A 16,229-nucleotide genomic window follows, 5' to 3' on the forward strand; every position below is an offset into this window, starting at 1 on the left:
GGACGGAGGTTCCATGTCATTCACTGCCCTCAGGATGGAGCCAAGCAGAGTGCAGCCCCATGAGTCCCGAGTCACCCGGGAGCAGGCATCACTCCTGCCCTCCAGGGAGCGGACAGCAGCTCCCGGAACCCAACCAGAGCTGCAGTTTCCATCCTAATTCCCAGATTTCTGCTGTGCACTTGGGTCAGAGCTGGGCCTTTGGACCCTCGTTGTGCGGGCCCAGGGATGGGTAAAATCAAACAATGTGTTTTTGCAGAGAGCTAAGCCGTGCTAAGTTGCAGAGGTGCTGTTGGAAGCGGATGAGTCGGGGCTGCTCGGAGTGTGTTCAGCCGCCTAAAGCTGCACCACAGGCACAAAGGAGAAAGGAGAGGGGGCAGTAAAACTCTGCGCAGGATCTCGGGCTGTCTCATTGGAGCGTGGCAGGGTTAGGGGGACAGCGGGGAGCCCGGACGGCTCCCGGCGGGTGTCCCGGCGCTGGCATTCCCAGAGCGTCTGGGAAGGCAGGCGCGTTCCTCCAGCGGCGCGCCCCGGGGCTGCCAGCTGCCCGTGAAACCCGAAGCGCGGGGGCCGGCCCTGCACGGCCGCCCCGGCCCCTCGGCCGGCGCACACAGCACATCGCACATTATCCATCACCCTCACACGCCGCCGCCCCGCCCGCCGCCGCGGGCTGCCCCCGCCGCGGCTCCCGGGGCAGCGCGGCAGCCCCCGTGGGATGGTGCTGGTGGTGCTGGCGGCAGCCCCGCCTGCGCACAGGTCGCCTGAGCGGCTGAGGGAGGGGGCAGGAGGAGAAACTTGTGAGCGCAGCCGGGCTGAAACCAGCCGGTGCCGAGCGTGCCCCGAGCCGCCGCCGCGTGTATGGGGCAGCGGGGCGGGCCTGCGTGAGGGCGGGCAGCGCCGGGTGAGTACCGCCGGTACCGGGCACGGAACCGGGCTCTGCCGGACCGGGCGCCGCTGCCGGCCGGGGAGCGGTGGCAGCAGCTGAGTGTGTGTGAGCCGGCTGTTCTTGTCTGCTCTCCGTGTGTGTGGGGGCATCTTTCAGTGTTCTTCTGTGCTGTTGTTTCTTAGCAGTGCTAAATGCCTCCTAACAGGATCCGGTTTTGTTGGTTTCAGGGGTACATGCTGAGTGTGGGTCATCTGACTACTTGTTGACTAGAATATAAATCAAACCCCTTTGTGCTTTCTGCAGTTTTGGGTTTGTAATGGTTGTGTTAAAATCTTCCTCCTTCTACGTAAGTATTTGCTGAAGGATTTGATAGATAAGGTCCTCATGGGGACAGACTTTGAAATGAGGACTTTGCCTAACTCTTTAGTGACTACAGTCTTCCATGGATTTTTAGAGCCTCTGAGGGGATTTCTTTTTAACATAAGGGAGTAGCTGTCTTGTCTTTTTCCTTCCCTGGGAAGGAAATTGAAGGTAATATTTGTCTCTATCTTCCTTTGCAGTAATATGCATGTATGTTGTCAGTTTGGGAGTTTTCTTCTTCCAACAGGATGGAGAGTATTAAATAATTCATGTTTGATGTTAGAAAAATTTTTGCAACAGATGACTGGAAGTAAACAGTGTTTTTTTTTTTTTTTTTTTGATAGGTGCCTTTGTCCTGTATAGGCAGAAATAAGAAATTTACTGTGTAGCACAGTGACTTCATAACACAGAATTTATCTAATGTTAAGCTGAATTCTGTTTGTCCACTAGCATGGCTGCTGAGAGAGGATGATGGCAACTCTTAGATCAGCAGGTATTAAGATGCTGTTGCATCTGTTGCGCAGTAGTTCTGTACCTAGGAGGTGACAGTAACTTCTGTCCATTCAGGATTCCTCCTGAGGTAAGAATTATGGGAGTGGGACTGAGCAGTACAAGGAGCACAATATCTTGTCCTAGCTAGTAATCATTTAAGTGGAATTTCATAGTCACAGAAGACAGGCAGAGGTAGCAAGAAGAAAGGATTGAGAGTCAAGTGCCTGTTTCCAGTCCCATGAAAATTTCATGTTGTGGCAGGTTTTGTTATTGCAAAAGGCATCTTCTAGTGTGTGATAGAATGACTTAATGTTAAAAATAAATGTGCTTAAAGCTTGTTTCCTTGTGCATGGTGTCTAAAGTTATTAGACTGTCTCTTCTTTCATTATTGTCCTGTCTCTCAGCTTCATTTTTCTTCTCCTATTCTTTACTTGATTTTCAGTCTTTGATGAAACTGACTAGATTTAGTTTGGAATAAATGGGGTGCCCATCCCAAAAATGCCAAATCAAACAAAAAAAATCCCAGCAAACAACATGGTAATTAAGTAAAAAATATAAAGCCATGTAGAAAATTCAACTGAAAACATGATTTTGTGTGGAAAGCATGACTTCTTTTGCATTGTAGGGGGATGTGCTGCTAGGGTCAGGTGAGAGGGACACTGTGGGTTGTTCCTTTGACATGTGACTCTTCCTGGGTTTGCAGACTGGTTCATAAAGATGACTTCTATCAGTGGTTCTGTAACTAGGTTCATTTTTCTGAAGATGGAGTTTAGAAAGACTGAAATCAGGATCCCTTTAAGAAATGGACCAGGTAATAGTTTGAAGTTCTGATAAGGTCATATCTTCAGAAGCAAAACCCTCTGATTGTGTACCCATGTAGCACACAATTGTGTCTTAAGCTGCTTAATTCAAAATTTTGGTGTTTTTTTTTTAAGCACACCAGGCAGAAGGGAAAAAAACCCAGCTAGTTGAAATTCATGGTGGGTAGTTTGAAGTGATTTGCATCTGCTAACTTTAACTGTCTTCTGTGTAGACTTTTTTGTGTTTATTGTGATCTGATGGCCTTTGGAAGTATGTTTCATTCCTGGAGCTCTGAACTGGCTTTCTCTATATTGGACAGACGGAATGCTTGATACAATTTTTAATTTAAAATAATCTGGAACAGAGTGTGATAATTCATCATAATGGGGTGGCACTTGTGTTGTACACTGTTTTGAGGGTAAATGTATGTTAGCTTTCAGCCAGGGAGAAAAACAAAATATTGTCTTCTCTTGGTGTTGTACATGGCAGGAGTGTATCTGGTACACTTCCAAATCTGGAACTTGGCATTCTGTTATGTCCAAGATTCCAGGTAAGGTGAGTGCCTGATAGTGTTGGGTGATAAGGAAACACAGAGCTTTTAATGACATTTGATACCCTGCTGCCGGTCTTGGGAGAAACTTAAAAAGTCAAAAGAGGCCAAATTTCCAGTCTAGATTCTCTTCTTTCATGTAAGACTGTAGAAAGTGTGAGTGGTAGGATTTAGTGTGTTAGTTTCTATTACTATGCTAAAGGAATAATTTCAAGTTAGCGTTGCTTTTTACAGTTGTTACCTGCATTTATTTAGAAAAATGTTGGTTAGGCTGTAGTTTTTTTAATTGAAAGCACTCAAAAATACATGAAAATACCAGGCATGTCAAAGGTGGATGTGCTTCAGCAGCATAGCAGCTTCTTGTATGTTTCCTGACTTTTTCCTTCTGCTTCACCATTTTTCTAGTTACATTTGGGTGATGAAAGTGGGTATGGTAAGCACTGGAGTGAAGCTGTAAATTGATTTTGTATTTAATTGATTATGGATCCAGAATAAACTGTAATAGGCCTTGATTAGCTTCCATTATAAATTAGATCCCATTTAGTTGTGAAGAATACCCTGTTTTGCCAACAGTCTTTTGATAGACTCTCCAATGTATTCATTTGGTGTAATTATCATCAGTCATCTTTACTGTGTGTTTTTGACCACCAGCTTTGTTAGCTCTGGTTCTTATTAGCTCTTGACATTTAATAGCCTTCTCTGTCCAAATTTCTGCTTTCTCTAGAGTTACTATTTTATTCTTTACCTTCTCTTTTTAAAAGTGGGAAATACAGTTTCTTAATTTCTTCATTTTCTTCTCCCTTTCTGTATTCTAACATTTTTTGAAATGGTTTCCAGAGAAGATGCTCTTGGGTACTGTCAGTTCTTCCCAACTTGAGCACCTGCTGAACAAGGAGACACAGACTGGTGCACAGACAGACAGACGGCTGGCTGTCAGTGGCCTTTCCTCTTTGTAATTAACAGCTTCTTTGGTATTTGTCACCTGCACAACTTTGCAGTCATGATCTTTTTTTTTTTTCTTCTTCGTTTTTCTTCCGAGTCATTGGTTACACTGCAAAATAAGATAATTGCTTGGAGACTTGAAGCCACCTGTGGCGTGGTGCTTTTTTTGTTTATGGTCATGGTCTTTGACTTATCTGTTAAATGTTTGAATTAATTTTGTCTGCTTGGCTCAGCTCTGGTTTCATTGGGCTTTTCTAATGAAAATGTCATGCCCCATCAAGCCAAGGATCTTGCAGGAACATGCAAGCTCATTGCTTTTAACTTTAACAAACTTCTGTTGTTTACTGTTGTACTTGTTGCTTTGGGGGGGCTCTCATGCTCCATTGCTCAATGAGACAAATCTCAGCACATGTTGAATTCCTTGGCAAAGTGTACAGTTTCTTGTCATGAAATACCTTTCATTTTCCTGTACTGAGTTTTGTGTAATGGCAATTATGATTAGTAGCTTTTTAGCAAAGACATTTTTCATGTGTGTTACTTCCAAGAAGTAGTTGGTGTGTTCCCTTGGTTCTTTTCCCACATTTACCTTTGCTTTTAGAACAGCAATTTGTTAACAAAGAAAAGAAAACAGAATTTAAATTTCAAGTGGACTGGTATTCTTGGCCTGTCAAAGTGAACAATCATGAAGCATTAGTAAAACCCAGCAATTTGCCTCCTTGCAAAACAGGGAAATAGCTCAAAACGAGGAAATAGCCAACACATATTGGCCCAGACCACACTAATCAAAAATAAAGGCATGTTTGGTTCTCCCAGTTAGTGATATCTAGAGGGATCTTACTGCCCTCCAGATGCAGGCAGAGTGCTCCTGCAGCAGGCAGAGAAAGTGGCCTTCCAGTTAATCCTTGCTCAGTTGACTTGACCTCAGCTCTGGCTACAGCATCCTGGATTTTCCATAAGCTGCCTTTCTATAGCTGTATCTTTGACCTCCCCCAGCTACCACATGCTGTGCTGTGAGAAGAAAAACGGGAAGGAGGATGGAGGTCACATCAGGGGAGGAAGGTTCTAGTAATTGACAACTGGAGCTGGAAAAGGTCTTGAAAAGAATGGTCAAGGGCACTGCAGCTTCTGTGCGAAAACAGTGCAGCAGGAAGAAACTTTTCAGCCTGAAGATGAGATGACTGAGAAAATGTCACTAACGAAAAGGGTAAACAGACTACTTCTTCTTCCCTTATTTTTTCAGTAGAGAAGTACCAGGGTGTGTCCAGGAGTGATGGTGGCAAGCTCAAAATAAATGAAAGGAGGTAATACTGTGCACAAGATGTAAGTAAGGTGTAATTAATAGGTACTTGCAGTGTAGGGGTTAGTAAAAGGAAAACCCAGTTTTAAGGGGTAGCTAGCCCAAAGTATTGCTGCTTGCTTGTCTTAGCTATCCTGTTTCCCTGAGGTTTTACTTCAGTCACAGTTGGAGCTGGGATGCTGGGCGGGATGGGCTCTTTCTGTCCCATTGTAGCCATCCATTTGTTCAGTTCTGACGCTGTTGTTTTAGTATTACTTATATGAGGCAAAAAAAGATCTGATATTCTGTTTGTGGCTTGATGAAAAGGAGCTGAATGACCTCAGCAGATCATGAAGGGCTGCCTTCTTCAGCTAGGAGTATGTGGATGTAAGGAAGGATAAGAGCTGCTGGTGCAAAGCAGGTTGTGATCTTGAAAAATCAAAAGGAAAAAGATTCATCACCATTTTGTTTCCAGGCAGTGCTGCAGGAATGTGTAGGCATGGTCTTACAGGATGAGTATTTAGAGAAGGAATAACAATGGATCATATCAATTCAAGTGGAGCAGAGACCCCCTGAAGCCTGCTGGATCCTGGTCAAATAAGGCTTTTTCTGTGTCCCCAGCTTGACAGCTGACTGTGTAGAGGTGGAAGATGAAGGAGCTCAAGTGCTGTCATGCTGCAGCAATCCCAGTGTGCTAAATGACTGTTTAGCAAATGGGAGAGTGCTACAGTCAAGGGTGACTTAAAGTATGCTTAAGGCCCCTCTTGAGTTTCTTGAGAAAGAAAGATGATGCAGAAGCTGCAGGCAATTAACTTTGCTTCTCATTCTTTGAATCCTGCTCTGTGGATCGGCTGGATGAGGTGACTTCCCTCCATGGCCATATTGGTTGATTATTGTTTCAGTATTTTGGAGGGGGAAAAAGTTACAGTAATTCCTAAACAAACTGTGCACTGTCCACTAGGTTTAAGATCTTGTTGCTGTGTCTATTTAGACCTAGTGACTTTAATTTAGTTGATTATTACTGTAATGGAATTCTTACCTACTTGGGCGTGGACTGAGAAATAAGAATTGTGCAGTTATCAATAAATAGCACAGAACATGATAAAACTCATTTTTAATTCTTCCTGTTGGAGCATAACAGATTGCTGCAGTTCAAAGACAAGTATGTGAACACAGACATGTATCTAGGAGATGAAGACAGACTTCTGAAATCTTGTTTATTTAGTGATATCATTGCCTTATTTCAGTGTTGTCTTGGAAAGTGTTCTGAGTAATTTGGGGTCTTAGTGTTGTTGTTAAAGGTGAGATAATGATGAAGGGAAAAGCTGTGCTGTACCTTTGCTTTTAGTTATAAACTAGCTACCATAGAATTTTGATTGTCTAGAAGTTGGAGCAAGCAGCCTGCTTGCTGTACGAGCTTTTTTGTTGTGGAGCCTCTAGACAATTCTTTCAAGAGTTTGGTTTTCTGGTTGTTTTTCTCTGTGTGTTTGTATGTCTGTGGTGGGCTGGTGTTCAGCTCTTGCCTCTTATCCGTGATTGAGATCAAAATTGTGTGTCACATGCATGGATAGTCACTGTGATTATCCACTACTAAGTGTTGCAACACACAAACCCAGAAATCCTGGATGCTAGAAAGAAATAATTCCTCTGGCAGTTGCAATATTTGTGCAGCTGTTCCCGCAGATGTTTCTTCTTTCTTGACTTTTTTTCTTTTTCTAATTTCTCCTAAGAAGTAAGCAAACCGAGGCAGAAATGTTAAAGGGCCTGCCTGGAGAAAGAGAGAAAATGCAATAACTTTTAGTTTGGACACAGTAATTTACGTTCTTTCAAAATGACTGTGAATTCTTACTTTGTTTGCCAAGTCCAAAGCCTGCTTAGGCTCTGCAGAGCTGAATGGAAGTGTCCTAAAATTGGAGCTTTGCAAATAGACTTTGGGAGTAAGAATCTGCTTGGGGTAATTTGGGATCTTAATAGCATTGCTGGAACCCAAATGGACCCAACTTTGATGTCTGTTTTGCTCATTTTAGTGAATAGGAAACATACTGGTCAGAGAACATGTTCTGACAGAGTTCTGCCCTGTGGCTCGAAGTGAGATTTTGGAATGAAAACATCATAGCAAACACCCCCCAGTCAATAACTGATTGCAAGATTGAGGACTAACCCTGTTCATATGTAAGATGCATTTGTTCACTGTTTTGAAAAAAGCAAATACAGTTCTGATGTATGACAGTGGGAAGTCTTGAAGGTGCTATTTTAAATACAGCTCAAGTAAAAATTCTTTAGAAGTCAATAAATTAATTGAAATGTAAAACATTATTAACATTTGATGCCTGATGGGATTTCACTATCATGAAGGGGTTTCATCTTCTTCTCCTAGGACAATATAGGGCTCAAACTGGAATCAGTTAACCACATCCCGCAGAAATGTTTATTAAATGATATTTAGGAAAATGCATATTTTTATAAATAGAAATCTATGTCTTGATGCCAGCAGCTTTCTTACGTTGGGTTTTTCTCTCAGGGTTCACAACTGAGTAAGCAGGAAGAAGCTCTAAGAAGGCACATGTTGAAAGTAGTGTTTTTGAGTGATGAAAACCTATGAAAAACAATAAATATCTGTAAGTGTACCAGACCTGGTGCTTTTGGGCTGTTTAATTTTCCATGTAACATGGTATGTGTGTGATGGCTAGACTTCACCAGCCATGCTGGAGTCCTCTTTCTTCAGAGAAACTCAAACCTGGCTTTGTGTATTCTGTGAAAATGAGAAAGCAGCCTTAGACTCTACACATGAATATATCAGGTGTGTAAACATCAGGAAGAGAACAGAACCATTTTGGGGCAGTAAGGAGTAAATTGGTTTAGCCTGTCCATGAGTGTGCTGCAATGAAAGAAAAAAATTCTAACAGGGTAAGGAGTTCCTGGGAAGCCTTGTGACTGCTGCGCTGGGGGCAAGGGAAATATTAAAATATATGTTTTGATGATGGGTTTTTTTTCTGTCAGAGAGTAACTATGTTGCTGGCTTCCACAGGGTTTTAGAAGTTGGGCTTAAGTGAGTAGGGAGATCCTTTGCTGTCCTGCCTGTTTGCCATATGTGGACAGCTGGGAAAAATAAGTCTAGTTCTGAACCATGGGAATATTTAACAAGTATTGTAGGATGTGCCAGGATAAAAATAAAATTGACATCAACGGAGGACCCTTATTATTTTTACTGTGATGATTCTGTCCTGCAATGAGTCAACTATTAATTAATTTAATAGACTCATAGAGCTATTTAGGTTGGAACAGACCTCCAATATAATTGAGTCCAATTTTTGAACACCATCCACTGTGCTGACTAAACCACAGCACTAAGTGCCACAGCCAGTCACTACTTGAACGCTTTCAGGGATAGTGACTTCACTTCTTTCTTTCTTAACAGCTTCACTGCTTTTGAAGAATTTCCTATGTTTTAGCACAGATGTTACAATAATGGCCTCGTGCCATGGTGATTCAGTGCCTGAATTGGTCAGCTGATGTTACTGGTAGGATTTACCACACTGGGAAAGGGTTGTTGGCTCTGCCCTCTGCAGTGGTCAGTGACTCTTTGTATGGGAGTAGTTGGTCCCTTGAAATGCTGCCTTCTGCCAGGCGTGAGGGGACAGGGACACTTGTGGGCAGCGAGCAGGGACAGCTGTGATGATGATGATGATGCTGTGGGCTGGGGAGCTTGGGGGTTTCTCATGCACACTCTTCAAGTCTCTTGCGTTCGGCTGTACTCCTGTTCAGTATGTGCTGAATTCCTAGGAGCTGAATTCCTGCCTCTTGCTGTCACAGAGCTCCCAGTGCACTTAGCTGACACCAGGAAAGGACTGAAGCAGCCAGTTGGGCGTGCAGCACGTGGCATGTTCAGTGACAGGACTCTTTATCACGTAACGAGATTAAGCCTCTGTGCAGCGCTGCTGTACAATGCATGTGGCTCTGACTCCTTTCCTTGGCAACTGGGAAAGTGCACAAGGCGAGCTGGGCATAGGCATGATCCTCTGCCAGCATTGGAAATAAAATCCTGAATTCTCTCTGACTCCCTTCAGATGTTTGTATCATGTTTGATGGTGTCACTCCTGGGACACTGCTTTGGAGATGTGCATCTCCCAGCACCCACAGGAAGGCTCTGAAACGTGAGTTTTACCATTTCTTACTTTCATAGGGACTGCTAGAAAAAATGGCAGATTATTCAAAACAACATAACAGGTCTTGTTAGTCCACATATGACTATGCAGTATTTTGTACATTATTTAGGTGTCCAGTAAGTGATGAAAAAATATTGTGCATTACCTGATGGAAATATCCAGGAAAGGAAATAATTTCTAGTCTGTCACGGGCAGGTCTGTGCTCCTGGGCTGTGCACCAAGCCTACAGCATTTTTGGAGGGGAGAAGGAAGGATTCATAGCTCAGAAGAGATATTTTGTAGGAGGTTGTGCTGCTCAAAAGCCTGAGTCAAGCCTCTGGTATCCTATGAGCTTAGACTTTGAGGAAAAGTTAGCTCTGGTAACTGAGCTCGCCATTGTGGCACTATGATGTACCATGAAGGAGCTGAATACCCTCCTGTGCCTTGAAGCTGAGTGTCTTAGGCAGGAGGGATTGTACAGAAATAAGCCAAAACTCAGTGACTGAGACCTGTGATACCACTCAGTTATGAACATAAGTTAATTCATACTTAATTTTCCAATACCATGAAATATCCAACAGCTTTCCATACAACACGACTCTTGTGGGTCAAAAATATGGTAGCTGTGATAGCAGTGCATTCAATGAGTGTTTTGGTTTTGAGCTGCCAGAACATTGCTATTCTTTTTGTACTTTCTCCTCGGAGAAGAAGTTTAGGATTTTTCTTCTGAGTCGTGGTGGTGCCACGTGTTGGACTGTGTGTGTCACAAGTTTCCCGTGTCATGTACCTGAAAAAGAGAGTCAGTAATGTGTGTGCAGTGTCATGTTCTGCGCTGACTCATATGGCTCATTCTTCTTTCTCCAGCTGAGGATCAGAGGTCCATGGTGAGATATGGTTTGCAGGTATTTTATGCAAAGCAGTCTTGTACTCAGAAAATTCACGTGATGCTACTGGTTAAATCTACATCTTTCTCTCATGGAACACTTTTTACTGTGTTACTGAGCTTTGTTAGGTATTAGGGAATTTCCTAGAAACGTGAAAATCATATAGCAGATCTGCATGGGGAGATTGCGGACAGTTTCAGACAGTATATCTTGAGTAGTGTCCATGGCATGACAGTACAGCAGTCTTGGATGCTTACTTGGAAAATATTTAGTGTGGAGCTGGTAGTAGGAAAGTCTTCTGTAAATGAATATGCAGTTAGTATATGTGCTTAAAAAAAGGATGAGAACTTAAGCTCAGAAGCAAGCTGTATGTGCTGTTGGAGGTCCAGAAGAAGTAGATTTTAGCTTTTTTGGCATCTGATATATAGACTGTAAGCAATGAAGGGTTGCAGTCTTATCACAAAACCAGAAAGATGATTTATTGGAAATGTCAAGAAGTCAATCACAGAGCCTAATAGGCCAGTTAAACAAGCTTTTCAGTTTGGGTATGTTTAAAAGCAGACAGGCTTGAATGGTTCTTGTTGATAAACTTGGATGCCTAGAGAGATTGCTTGGAAGCGGATAAGAGCAAATAGTTTGTTCTGAGACTCAATGAAATTGGAACAAGAAGAAAATGTTTTTTTGGCTAGTCTGTCATTTGCAGATTTTTTTTTTAGGCTAATAAGGTAGGAAAAAGTAAAGTAGTGTAGAAATTGGGACGCAATCCTGTAATTTTTCCCTCTTTAACAAGCTATTAAAATTTAACAGAGCTCTTGGGAGAATGTTTTTAAGCTCTAACTTTTCATATTTTTGGTGATGGTAGTGCTGAAACACCTCTACAGATGGTGTTCCATCTCTACAGAACAAATAGGTGTTTAGCTGAAAGCTTTTGTGAAAATATGTTTGCATTGACCAGGTTGTCATGAACAGGTTACAGAATTCTAAGATAAAGATACTCATTTGCCATCCTGGGTAAAATTGCTGATGGCTTGGAGTGGTCTGAGTGTCATTTTTTTGCTGGCAGTGCTTAATGTACTGTATGACATAGCATATATATGTTAATAAAACTGTCGGTTTAATTGGTTTCAATTACCTTTGGAATAATAAAAAAAAGCTTTACTATTAAGTAGCATCTCTCATTAAGACCTTTGAGTTAATTTGTAACATTAGAATGGTTGTTTATTTTTCATAAATGTGAATTTTGTGAAGCAGTAAATAAGGGATGGAAAAACTTCTCATAGTAGGTGTTCTAGAGAGGGGGGAATAATACCAAAGTACTCTCCTTTGAGGTGGGGAATGGGCAAGGAGATTTTAAACATTTACACAGAACAGGATTGAATAACCTTGATAAATTGTTCTTGTTCAGCTAAAAAGCCCATTGACAAGGTGGCAGGGATTTTTGTTGCATGTTTTGTGTATTTGTAGATGCATCAGAGCTGCTTCAGCATAGAGATCCTCAAAAGACAGACTTAGATCTGTTGTTGCCAGTTCCTGCTAGTTGCATTTAGGCTTAAATTTGGCTTTGTGAGTAAATTACAACTTTTTTGTTTGACTTGGCACCGTTTCATCAGCTAACAAATAACTTTCAGATGTTTGTGATTGATTCTTGTTGCCATATCATTATATATTTAGAGTATATTTTCTTATGCACAGTCTAAAAGCGCTTAATTTTCTAGTTGTTATGTTTTTTCTACCAATTTATCTTTTGTTACCCATTGGTCTGCCATAGGCACTGCTAGTTTACTCTGGGAAAATCTTGTAAAATTACCTTGATTTCCAGAGAGATAATTTTGCAGACAGCCATGTTCATTTATGTGTAAGAATAGGGTTTTACAAAACTCTGCTGAAAATGAATTCTGGAGTCATGAAAACATATTACAGGAAAACTAAGACACTTTGAGTTGCCTCCTCAAAAAGTGTAATTGTTGAACTGTTTTAAAAATTGTTATTCTGGTTTGTCCATACAGATGAAAAATTTAAATGGAATTATGAACTATGTCATTTGCAGAGCTGAAGATGGGCAGGAATCTCATTGGTAGTAGAAAATCAGTAATTCTATGTCTTTCCCAGCTTTTGTGGCACTTGATTTCACCTTACTCAAGCTGGCACTTACTGCATTTGCTGCTTCTTAATTGTCATGCTCAATGTCATTTAGTAATGTGAATGTGTGACTCCAGACTGCTGTTAGACTTTTTAAGGCATTTGTGAAAGGGAAATATTGAATGTGGCAGTTTGCAAGTGCTCCCTTGAAAGAAAATAAATTCTCTACAGTCAGCAGACACTGTAATGTGGTGTTATTGATCACAAACACCAAGCACAACCAAGCAAAATACTGTATTTTGTCTTGCTGGAGAACTTGGGAAAACATGGCATGGTTCAGGGTGGTGTTTTACAGAAATGCTTCACTAATTTGAGCATGTGGGATGGAGGAATGGAAAGTTAAATAAAGTGATTACAAATGATCTTAAGTGTTTTAGTGCCTTGAGAATTTTCTTGAATGTTATAGTGAGCTTGAAACTGCTGCTTTTTTTTGAGCAGTGATGAAAATGGGTCCCCCATTGTTTCGATTAACCATCCACAGTTTCCTGTTATCAGTTAGGATATGGTGCAAGGTTTTAAAAGCCACATAAATAGACTTAAGCATTAAAGAAATTATAAAGCACATTATGAATGGTTCACTCACTTCTCAATTATTAATAAGATCTTTTTTGCAGAGTTGTGCCAATTTTGTGGTGGGTTTTTTGCAGCTAAAAAGGACAAACTGTGTATCAGGAAAGTTTTAGCTGCTGTCAAAGTACAAAAGACTCTTGTAAGCTGGTGTGATGGCTAAATACAATACACTATAATAGGGGCAGATTTTTATCATTCTTGACTGGCCTGTTTGTGGGTGTGAAGGGCTGGCAAATGAAAAGAAGTCTTCTGCAGATGGCAGAGGACAAGTTTCCAAGAGCCTTTTTGTTTGTAAGTACCTGAGAGCTGGTTGGAATTGTAGACGCCATGTATAATGGACCAGAAGAAATAATATTTCATTACTGTGTGTGTTGAGTCAGGTGATGCACTGGGCACAGGTTTAACACAGGAGAGGGCTCTGAGAATTTCATCAGCAGGTTGAGGATATGTTTTCATGTGTGGTGAAATTGTGGGCCTTTTCCGCTGAGCCCCTCCTATCCTCTCTCTGTAGCAGGATGTTTTGCAGTTTTGCCGCATTTGTTTTCAGACAGGTTCCTAAAAATTGCCAGAGACCTTAGAGAACCCAGTGGTTGCTGTGCAGAAAACTGGGAACAGTTGGGTGTGGGTTTTTATGTGTCTCCAGCACTTTCTTGGACTTACTGTTGTTCAGCATGTTGACCTGCTGTAGAGGTTGGTGGCAGCAACTCCATGATCCATGCTATTTTACCAAAATATACTGGCACATTTTTCTTTCAAAAAAAGCTGTCACCATTGGACTAAGTATTGATATTGTTTATCCAAAGTGTTGCTGACACTGTCTTGGTGTTCTGTTTGCATGAGGCATCTGGTTCATGACCAGGAGATCCACTTGCTCTGGGCTTTTGATATCTCAGATTATTTTTCCCTAAAGAAAGCTTCCAGTTATGTTGTGTTCAATATCTGAGACCAAATAAAGAGGCAGAAAAAGTATTGCTGAGAAAAAAAGGCAACACATAAAAGAGGAATCATGTGAGCAGAGTAAAATAATCTGAGTATTGAGTCAGTAGTGAGTAGAAAAATGTGCAACAATGTTTTATGATAATTCCACTTGTTTGTGACAATCTGCAGATTGAAGGAGGAAAACTTCCTGCAAATGAAGTCATGCAGTTCATGGAATACAAATTATTTTATTTGTTCACAGGTACAAATGCTTATCATTACTGCTGTTTTGTCTATCACAATCCACAGGTTTGTTCATATGCTTGATCTTTTAGTTTGACTTGTGCGGGGTAGGTGATGTCACAGTACAAAACAGTATAAAAATGGGATGATTTCTTTCCATAGAGTGGAATTAATTAGTGAGACAGTTTGTAGAATTATTACTGTCAGCTTTGGGTTTATGGAATTGTCATCTGGATGACAAAAATGTTTGAGTGCTATTCAGGGCACCTTTTTATAGTACAAATTTGGATGCAGGTGTAGAGCATGGGCAAGCTGAATTTGTGTTGAATGGTGTACATGAATTTCTGGCTCTGAAGAAATTATTTGATTTCAGAGGAGTAGTCCTCACTTGAAGTCTTGGAGGCTTTTCCTGTGCAGCAGAAAGGTGATGCTTGTTTTTGTTCTCTGAACAAGGGGTTATTTGCTCACTCAGGCTTGTTGTGGGGAGGAAACTTTGGTTTCTGTTGCTGCCAGTGATACTACTGATATATTTCTTGAGCCACTGATGTGTGTGCCTTGGTGAGCTGATTTGTGTCACACCCCCCAAGTTGTTTTTGCTTCTTGCTGTTTGCACCCTTCCAACATTTGTGGAATGTTTTGTGTTCTTGGCTGTCAGGGTGTCAGTCCAACCAAATGCTCATCTCCGTTCCCCTGAATGCCTGCCAAGCTGGCTTTGTTGTTTCCAGTGGGGAAAAATGGAACTTGGTAAACAAGATGTTGATGTATTGATATGGCATATTATTTTCCATATTGAATTGGAAAGCAAGTTTGCAAATAGCTTGTTATATATTACCACTGTTAGGGAACTTAGTGCAGAAAAAAGATCTATATTTATTCTGTATTCCTTCCAGAGTATTTTTATCAGAGAAGGTAAATAGTATTTTTCAAATGTGGATCTTGCAAGAGATAGGTCAGAGTTGCAGTGTCTTCTCTGTTTATTCTGTCCTTCAAATGTGATTTTTGCAGCTCTCATAAGGATCAGATTGTGTTGTAGATCTTAAAGGCAAGCTGTCTGTCCAAGAGCAATCACCTCACTGCCTTGGGATAGGAAAGCAAAATTCTTGTTAGTTTTGACAAAATCTGAGTTTTGCAAATTGTTCCATCACTTCCAAATTACCACTATCTGAGCCTTCTTTTTTTTTTTTTTTCTTTAAGGATGCTAGTACAGCTTGTTTTGCTTTTGCTTTGCAGATTTGAACTTGAATGGGCTGCTTGAATGGTGGGTTCTTCTGGAAATCTGGACCATGAGGTGAATTATGCCAGGATGCCCCCAGGTCCCAGACTTGAGATATCTTTTGGGAAACCCCAGTTTCCTTGGCAGTCTCTCAGGAAATGTCATGGTGCTGTGAGAGCTACTTATGTCCTTCCTTCCTTACAGGAAAAAGAAAGTAAATTTCTCCGGTGGACCATAATAAAGATGATAAAACCAGCTTTGTTCTGCAAGGCTGTGTTGAAATCTTACAACAGTTTCTGATTTTTTTAAAAAATTCCATTGTGTGCTGTGCTGCTTATCATGGGATTTTTTTCCAGCAGAAAATTTCTCCCCTTGTCTCTTTTTTTTCCCCTGGTGGCTGTGTTTTTTTGGTGTGTATTTCTAAACTAATCCAAATAATTTGGGATTAGATTTTAGGTCTAATGAGTATTTGCCAGAGAGAAGAACTGCAAGTCATGTTAAAAATATTTAGCTTTCATGATATCCAGATGTGTCTAGACCTTCCTTCGTCAATCAGCTGTGGTGACAACATCTGTTTTCTTCTTTTCCTTTCACTTTGTGTTCTTCAGAGTAGAGTAATTCAAAAGATAAATTGTGGCTTAGTTCTCCATGAAACTGTGGCACAGGGACATGGTCAGGTTCCCCTCAGCACTGCTCTGAGTTGAAGCTATGTTCTGCCTGCACAGGGGAGCTGCTGTTAAGTGTGTCACTTTTTCATGCTCTTGGGTTCCTGTTGGGGCAATCCCTGCTTGATTTTGAGAGCGTGTTGTAAAC

The 16,229-nt window shown here is 41.3% G+C and overlaps 1 protein-coding gene across 1 annotated transcript in view; it reads left to right on the plus strand.

The window, feature by feature from the left end:
* The first annotated feature begins 435 nt into the window (after positions 1-435).
* Positions 436-16,229, plus strand: part of ARHGAP24 (Rho GTPase activating protein 24) — a 184,413-nt gene continuing 168,619 nt past the window's right edge. Inside the window, exon 1 of the mRNA XM_030948382.1 lies at positions 436-898. The gene's annotated coding sequence lies outside the window, so the exon portion shown is untranslated. The remainder of the gene's footprint in view (positions 899-16,229) is intronic.

The sequence above is a fragment of the Camarhynchus parvulus genome, chromosome 4, assembly GCF_901933205.1.
Source record: "Camarhynchus parvulus chromosome 4, STF_HiC, whole genome shotgun sequence".
Classification (NCBI taxonomy): Eukaryota; Metazoa; Chordata; class Aves; order Passeriformes; family Thraupidae; genus Camarhynchus; species Camarhynchus parvulus.